This window comes from Eulemur rufifrons, chromosome 16, assembly GCF_041146395.1.
Source record: "Eulemur rufifrons isolate Redbay chromosome 16, OSU_ERuf_1, whole genome shotgun sequence".
NCBI lineage: Eukaryota > Metazoa > Chordata > Mammalia > Primates > Lemuridae > Eulemur > Eulemur rufifrons.
In genome coordinates this window covers 82,809,225-82,817,780 of record NC_090998.1, presented here as the reverse complement: position 1 = coordinate 82,817,780, position 8,556 = coordinate 82,809,225, and positions in this window count along the sequence as shown.

Sequence of the window (8,556 nt, the reverse complement as noted above, 5' to 3'; positions counted from 1 at the left end):
TATCCAAACATGCAATCAATGTAAAAATTATTATGGTGGCTCACACCTGTAATCTCAAAGCTTTGGGAGGTGGAGGTGGGAGGATCACTTGAGGTGAGGAGTTTGAAGCTAGACTGGACAACATAGTGAGAGGCTGTCTATACAAAAAATTAGTTAGGCATGGTGGCGCACGCTTGTAGTCCTAGCTGCTTCAGTTTTCCTTGCAAACTGAAGTAAGTTAATTTAACTGTCCTGTCGAGGCTGAAGCAGGAGGCTCACTTAAGCCCAGGACTTTGAGGTTGTAGTGAGCTATGATCACGCCACTGCACTCCAGCATGGACAGCAGAATGAGAGGCTGTCTCTAAAAAAAAAGAAAAAAAATGTGTTAATGAGACATTTTACTTCCTTTTTTTATACTAAGACTCGAAAATCAGATGTGTTTTACACTTACAGCACATCTCAGTTTGGATTAGACATATTGCCAAGGCTCCACAGCTGCAAGGGGCGTGGCTGCCATACTACACAGTGCAGTTCCAAGGGGCTCCTGCCTCCCAGGAGTCCGGGCAGAAAACGGAGCAAGAACACTTTCTTTTTGAGTTCCCCAAATATTAACACATCTAAGGGTTCAATCACACCTCTCCCACATGTTTTTTAGCTAATCTCAGAGATCCTAGCAGAAAGTAACACTCTAGTTTCTTGTCAACTTCCTCCTCCCTCGGTGTGTCCCCCTCCTTCCCTCCATGCCCATGGGATCTGTGCACAACGGCAGGAGCAGGTGTCACAAGTAGCTCAGCAGAAATCATCCACGTTTTAACCTCCTACCTGAAAACCTGTTTGAGCTTTGTGTTTGCTTGGTTTTCTGTTTGTTTGTTTTTTGCTATTTGTTTTGTTTTTACCTAAAAATCAAAAATTTTGAGGACTGACCTCCATTGGTCCTCATACGCCAAGACTGAAAGGATAAACCTCATGGTAAACATGAAAAAATTCAAAGAATTTTTTTGGAGGGGGTGAGAAAACACTTTAGTTAATACTTTGTAATATCACCTGTCACACTCATTAACAGCCCTTAAAATTAGCTATAGTCGTTTAAAAGCCACAGTGAAAACAGCAAGATAAATATAACTTCACTATCATACACTCTAAAGTGGGCTATACAAAAGTATGCGTTGTTATCTTTCAGGGAAGGTCATTTGTAGCTAATTTACAATTCTCCCCTTGGATATTCTTGGATTTTTCTCTCATTTGTGAAAATCAACATTTGACTTCAAACTTACAAGTGTTTTGTTTTTTTAAAAAGTTCTAACATGCTATGAAATTTTGCTCTAATCCGAGTACTTTTGTCAATGGTTAGTTTCCAGGCTAGTGCCCCAAAACTATTTAATTCATATGTAGCTGAAATAAATTACATTTGAACTGAAAAGTGTATGAAACACTGTTCCATTATCTCAGGACGCCCTCAGCATAGAAAGCCACAAAAATGTGTGTTCCATGTCCACATAAATGGCTCCTTAGGAAAAGCTGATCCTGCTAAATTGGCTTCATGAGCTCAAACATCCTCCTTTCTTCTCCACTCTCCCAATTTTCTCCTCTTGAATTCTGGATGTCATCACAGCCAGGAATTGAAAGCTTTTTCTCTTTTTGCCAATCTTGCTAACAGTAAAAGCTCTTAGAGAGAAAAAAATTAAAAGACTATTTTTTTTTTTTATCTTGGTGTCCTTGGAGGAGGGGAATGGAGGGTTGGTGATATGTACAAAAAGATTATTTTTAAACTTATCTTTAATTTATTAAAATGATAAAATTTAAAGCCTAGGTTCTCTTAAGCCTTTTAAGTTCAACATGCAAATCTTATTATTCTATTAATAAGTCTAGCACATTGCAATAAGGGGGCTTTGATTAATATTCTCAAGTTGAACAAACTAAACTTCTTTCAACCAGTTCTGTTTACAAGCTTAGTTTAATTAAATTTCCCTTAAAACATTTTAAACTGCATTCATAAATTTAACATTTTCAATTTTCTTTTTTTAAAGCACATTAATCACCTACCCTGACAAGCAAAACATTCCCAAGTACTTACAGACTAAATTAAATTTATAAATACAGTATAACGAATCTCTTAACATTTCAATACTATACTGTTTGCAAGCCATAAAATCCTCGTACACCTTTCAGCAATAAATTGCAAATCTAAAGTCAATTACTCCACTACATATTTCAAGTTGGAATTAGGAAGCTAATCTCTCATATATTCTGGTATACCCAATTATTTTAAACATTATAAATACTATAAATATGAAATATACACAGATTATCTCTAAATTTAGTACAAAAGTGTTAATACTGTAAATTTTTTGACTCTCGATTTTCAATATTTAATTCCAAATCTTCCCAAAGCTAAAACACATGTATACACTAAGGGAATAGTTATATCATCTCAAAATGAATTGCCATTTCCATCCCAAGCAAGTTGCATTTATTTCTTGTCAGAAATCTTTGGCCCAAGGCAGAGTGTAAACTCCAGGGTATTTAAAAGGCCAAAAATGGATGCATTTGGCTTTTTAAAAAATCAGTCACTTACTTCAGCTGGGGACTTCATGTATAAAGTTTTGCAATGGGGTTGGGTAAGGTAGCTCATACCTGGAATCCTAAAAGTTTGGGAGGCTAAGGCGGGAGGATTGCTTGAGGTCAGGAGTTCGAGACCAGCCAGAGCAAGAGCAAGATACTGAGATCAGCCTGGGCAAGAGCACGATGCTATCTCTACAAAAAAAATAGAAAAAGTATGTGGGCGTGGTGACCCTCCCAGCTACTAGAAGACTGAAGCAGGAGGATGGCTTGAGCCCAGCAGTTGAGGCTGCTGTGAGCTATGATGATGCTACTACACTCCAGCCCAGTGTGACAGAGTAAGATTCTGTCTAAAAAAAAACCCAACCAACCAAACAAACAAAAACACTTTCCAATGGAAATTGTCAGTTTTGTGAACCTGCCTTCTGGATTTAAGTTACACCATTTTCTAATTCTTTGTTCCTAACTGAGTCTGCAACCCACCCCACTTCCACATTGCTTCACCACTTTAATTGGATTTAGTTAATCTTTTTATTGCTTGGTTGACTTGAGCACATCTTCAAATTTTTGTCTTTGCTCTCTGCACAATCTTAAAGTCTTACTGATGACATATGTTTGCTTCAAGGAAGAGACGGCGACCCTAGGAACTCTGTGCGACTGCATTCTGTTTAAAGCAGGAATGGGGAAGAAGAGAGTGCCTGGCTGCAAAGGAGCAGATGGGACATCGGGAAGTTCGTGCATGGGAGGAGAGACATGATAGTAACTATGACCAGATCATGGGTTCTCTGCTCTGTAACTCCTCACCTTCCCCCTTCCAAACCCTGTCCTGAATTTGCTATCACCTCTGCCCCCCAGTGTGGTGGTGGTGGTGGTGGTGGTAAGGGATTTTGGTAGGGTCTCATCTCAGGGCTACATAAAAAAATGTATTTCTTATGCTCTAATATCCCAAGGAGAATCCCTGGATGCAGATTCTGTTCTCTAGTACTTCTTTGCAGGCAAGTTTGAGAGCCATTTTTCTACTAGAAAAATCATTTGTGAAATGAAGCCTTTGCTGGCCTGCTTTCTCTGCTGCTACACCTCTAGCCTTCCCTTCTGCCGCCCTGTTTGCCCTTCCCTCTTTAGTGGCCTCTCACTTCCTGCTTTCTCTGCACGCAGGACCTTTACCCTTGCTTCCTGTCCTGTCTCCCCCCCCCCCCCCTTACTTTTAATGTTCTTGTCTTGATTTCAATTCTACTTCAGGCTGGGTTAGCTCCTTTCTTTATAAGTTCCCTTATTCTCATCACCTTCCTCCTGGGTAGGACCACATCTAGGTTACAGTATCTTTTCAATGCTATCTTCCCCACTGGGCTCCACTAGGGCGAGGGCTGCGTTTGTTTACTTTGGGTTTCTAACACCTAGCACATGTCTGGTACATAATTGTTACATGAAAGCTGCAATGTACAACTGAATTGGAATCGGAACTCTAATCTTTAATCTTAAAGAAGAAACAGTGTATCTTGAAAGTTAGTATTCAAGAAAAACAGATTTAATGAGGAGTTAAATGAATATTTCTGAAGATTTCAAAATTGCATTATATGAAGAGTAAACTTTTTAGTGATGTCTAACATACAGGAAACTGCCCAGATCCTCAGTGCAGAGCTCGAGGAATGTTCGCAAAGTGAACACTCCCATGTAACCAGCCCCAGATCAAGTCACAGAACACTCCAGCACCCCAGAAGTCCCCTTTGTGTCCCCTAACAGTGACTTCCATGTTTTTTCAACTTTAATTTTTAAAAAATAATTTCTGATGGTGCTTCATAGCTTGCAGATGTTAGCAGCACCAAGTATGAACATGGGATCTTAGGCAGGTCAGTGTCTCTGTGCCTTAGTTCTCACATCTGGAAAATGGACATAAGAATAGTAGCTCCTATCAGGGTTGCTCCTGGAATATACGATAAATGTTAGTGATTGAATCAATCAGGGTCCAGCCGGGAAATAAGAACCTCTTTAAGTCTTTTCAAACAAAGAAACAATAGTACAGAAAACTGATGCTGGAAGAGCTAAGAAGCCTAATAGTCTAGTGAGACAACCCAGGGGTCACTAACAGCAGCAAGTGGCTACCATCCCTAGGTCTGGCCAGACAGGAAGAAATTGTCTCATGTGAGCCAATGGGCTTGACTAGGCAGGAGCTGGTACCCCTGAGGGAGGAGCTGTCCAGCAGGTTGTAGGGCCATGGAGGAATCACAACCACTGCCAGAAATGATGTCACTGAAATAGTGGTGGCAGTGAGCGGAGGTGGGTGAAGACAAACCCTGCCTTCTCCTCCCCTCCTGCCGTCCAGGCTTATGCCAGCGCTTCCCACTGGTCAAACCTACCTGGAAGCCAGAGGGCAAGGAGCCTGTGAAGGCAGTTCAATGGGATTCAAAGCAGGACTGATATTGAAGCTGTTATTAATTGTTACTATTATTATCTAATTTCAAAAGGTATACCTTTCACGTGTAATCCTACCACTCTGGGAGGCTGAGGCAGGAGTATTGCTTGAGCTCAGGAGTTCGAGACCAGCCTGAGCAAGAGCAAGACCCCCGTCTCTACTAAAAATAGAAAGAAATTATCTGGACAACTAAAAATATATAGAGAAAAAAAATTAGCCAGGCATGGTGGCGCATGCCTGTAGTCCCAGCTACTCAGGAGGCTGAGGCAGGAGGATCGCTTAAGCCCAGGAGTTTGAGGTTGCTGTGAGCTAGGCTGATGCCACAGCACTCTAGCCCGGGCAACAAAGTGAGACTATGTCTCCAAAAAAAAAAAAAAAAAAAAAGATTCTTTGATTTGTAATTGGTTAAAGGAACGAAGCTTTGTCTAAAGGCTTGGGATGTTTTAAGTTAAGGATGTCTGTTAATTAGAGATGAGTCACCAGAATTTGATGACCTGCAGGTGTGGTTTAAGTGCTGTCCTTGCACAGCTTTAGGCCTGTTAATGAGTTACAAGGGATATATCCAAGAAGGGAGCGGGGCAGGAGGAGGCATGTCTGACCTCCCTTCTCATGGCCAGCAACTCAGCTTTAGGATATTTCTGGAGTCCCCTTGGCCAAGAGGGGGTCCATTCAGTCAGCTGAGGGGCTTAAGATTTTATTGTAGTTCACACTAATTTGCTCATGAATATGCAATTTAGGCAAGGCTTGGGAAGGGTAGCTTGTCTCTGGCTCCACTGGGAGCCAGAGGATCTAGCTGCTCACTACTATGCTCAGAACATGGCCTGGAACATAGGAATATGTTGCAATAAAAACTTTTTGACTGACCAAATCAATCCCAGCCTGAAACAAGCCCTACGTCTAGATTTTCAGTCATTTGAGCCAATGTGTTTTCTTTTAAGTCAGTTTGAGCTGTATTTTCTGTAGCTTACAACCCAGATTCTTACCTGGTGGGGGCAGGTTAGGATGTGAAGGCTGAAGTAAAGCATCTCAGAGAACCAGGAAATGGTGTTCAGGTTACCAGAGATTGGGAAGAGCTGCCCCCAGCAATGGGGGAGGAGCAGGGGGTCCCACAGTCCTTTTGGTGGCAGTGCCCCAAGGGGATGGCAAGCCTCCAGAGAGCCAAAGTGGTGGCCTAGGGAAGCAGCAACATGGCCAGGTTGGGGGAGATCCTAGCAGCAAGAATAAAACAAAACGAGACAAACCATCGTTCTGTAAGTAACACAAAGCCAGTAGACAGCACCCAGATCTGAAAGGACCATGTGGGAAAGATAATGGCCGACTCTGCAGAGGCCAGTAGGAACAGACGGAGGGCCCCCAAAATGTGGGCACTGCATAAGGTCGTATAACCTCATGATTCCCAGGAAGTAAGAGGGAAGCTCCAAGAATGCCTGGAGTAAATTTCCTGCCAGCTTGGCAGCACAGGGGCATGGCATTGAAACCGCCCTTTACCAGTCAACAAAGGGGTGCAAGGCAAGAACTGTGGTAAGGGCCTAAAACTCTGTGAAGGCACAGGCCTAGCTAAAAATCATGATAATAACCAGCCACTGTCCCCCTGTTTGCTTCTCTGTAATTGCTACTCTGGGGTCACATAGCTGTGGTCATAAAGACTCTTAACTTTCTCCTTAGATAACATCACTTTTTCAAAACCTAAGATATCTTCCATGTCCTGCATTCCATTGGATTGGCTGACCCACTCAGACTAGCGGCCCATACCAAGAAACTGACTCAATTGGAATTGTGACCCGAACTCAAGAACTAACTCAACCCAAGAAGCATTTTTCTACACCCCTACAATTTTTCACTGAACCTAACCAATTAGCAAACCCAATTGCCTAATCCTTTGCCTGCCAAACTATCTTTAAAAACCCCTATTTCCCAAATTCTCAGGGAGCTGGATTTGAGAAATTCCTCCCGTCTCCCTGCTTAGCTCTCTGCAGACTTAAACCTTTCTCCATTGCAACCCTGACTGCCTCAGTGTATTGGCTCTTCTCTGTGTAGTGGACAGTATAACCCGGTTGGGCGACAACAGCATGAGAAATTAAGTTGATTTGTAGAAAATAATTTTCCTCTACATCTGGATTTGGGGACTGAGATTCATATCAGCTAAATAAGAATGATAAAGAGCTTGTCTGAGGTGGAATTAAGTGGCAAAGACTGGAGGAAATGTGAGTATGGGGGATTGGTGGGGGGATTGGTGGGGATTGGATGCAGAATGCTCAGTAGGTCAGGATTCACTTGAATGCTGGGGAGGGAAAATGACTTATGAAAATGAAGCTCTTTGACTACAATAAGTGTTTCTGTTATGCAAATTAGCTTATCAATGATTGGTTAATACAGGAGAGATGTCAGTGAAAGGCAAAAGCTGTGATTATTCATACACAATCTTACCAATACATTAATGTTTTGTTCCATTCAGTCCCAACAGCTGAATGGCAAAGTAAATGCACACAGCTGAACACAGCAAGCCACGGAGGATACAGTACAGGCAGGCCTGGGTTACGGGCAACCTGATTTATGGCATTTCGTACTTACAAGTGGGCTTCCAAGCCTCCCCGTAAGGATAATTTATCATTAAATAATTAAATTAATATTAATAATTCGGAACTAGTTCCTTCTGCACATGTAAACAAACCCACATGGCGTCAGCGGTTTGTTGATGCAGCATCTTCACGCTAGCCGCTTTTGCACAACATCACTTTCATCCTAACTTTTAATTCAATTTTCTGAATCTGTGTTTACCCTCTGACCAAACCTCCGAAGTGAAAGTTCACGACAAGTCCAGGTGAGCCTGCAATGAACAGAAAGGTGATTACAATGGAAATGAAAGTCGAAATAATTAAGCATTCGGAGAAAGGGCAGATGCCATCACTCACTGGAAAAGGATTAGGCTCCACTATCAGAACAATTACAAAGGACAAAGTGAGAATAATGGAACATGAGGAAGGCAGCATCAATGAAAGCATCAATAGTTACTAAGAAGCATGGTGGATTAATTATTGAAATGGAAAGGTTACTATTGATTTGGTTAGAAGATCAAAATAAGTGTAACATTCCTATTAGCCTAGCACTGATGCAACATTAGGTGAGTGTTAATCTTTAATATTCTTTTTTGAAATTTCTCCAATCTAAACTTTTTGTAGGAGGTGTTTTGTTTTTTTTGTTTTTTTTTTTTTTTTTGACAGAGTCTCACTCTGTTGCCCGGGCTAGAGTGCCCCGACGTCAGCCTAGCTCACAGCAACCTCAAACTCCTGGGCTCAAGCAAGCCCATTGCCTCAGCCTCCCAAGTAGCTGGGACTACAGACATGCGCCACCATTCCCGGCTAATTTTTTTTCTGTATATATTTTTAGTTGTCCAGATAATTTCTTTCTACTTTTAGTAGAGATGGGGTCTCACTCTTAGGCTGGTCTTGAACTCCTGACCTCGAGCGATCCACCCGCCTCGGCCTCCCAGAGTGCTAGGATTACAGGCGCGAGCCAACGCACCCGGCCTATGAGTTTGTTTTTATGTTCTGTTTGTTCGAATTAAAAGAAAGAGCAGAACAGTTTCTGTAAGTTATTATTACAGTACA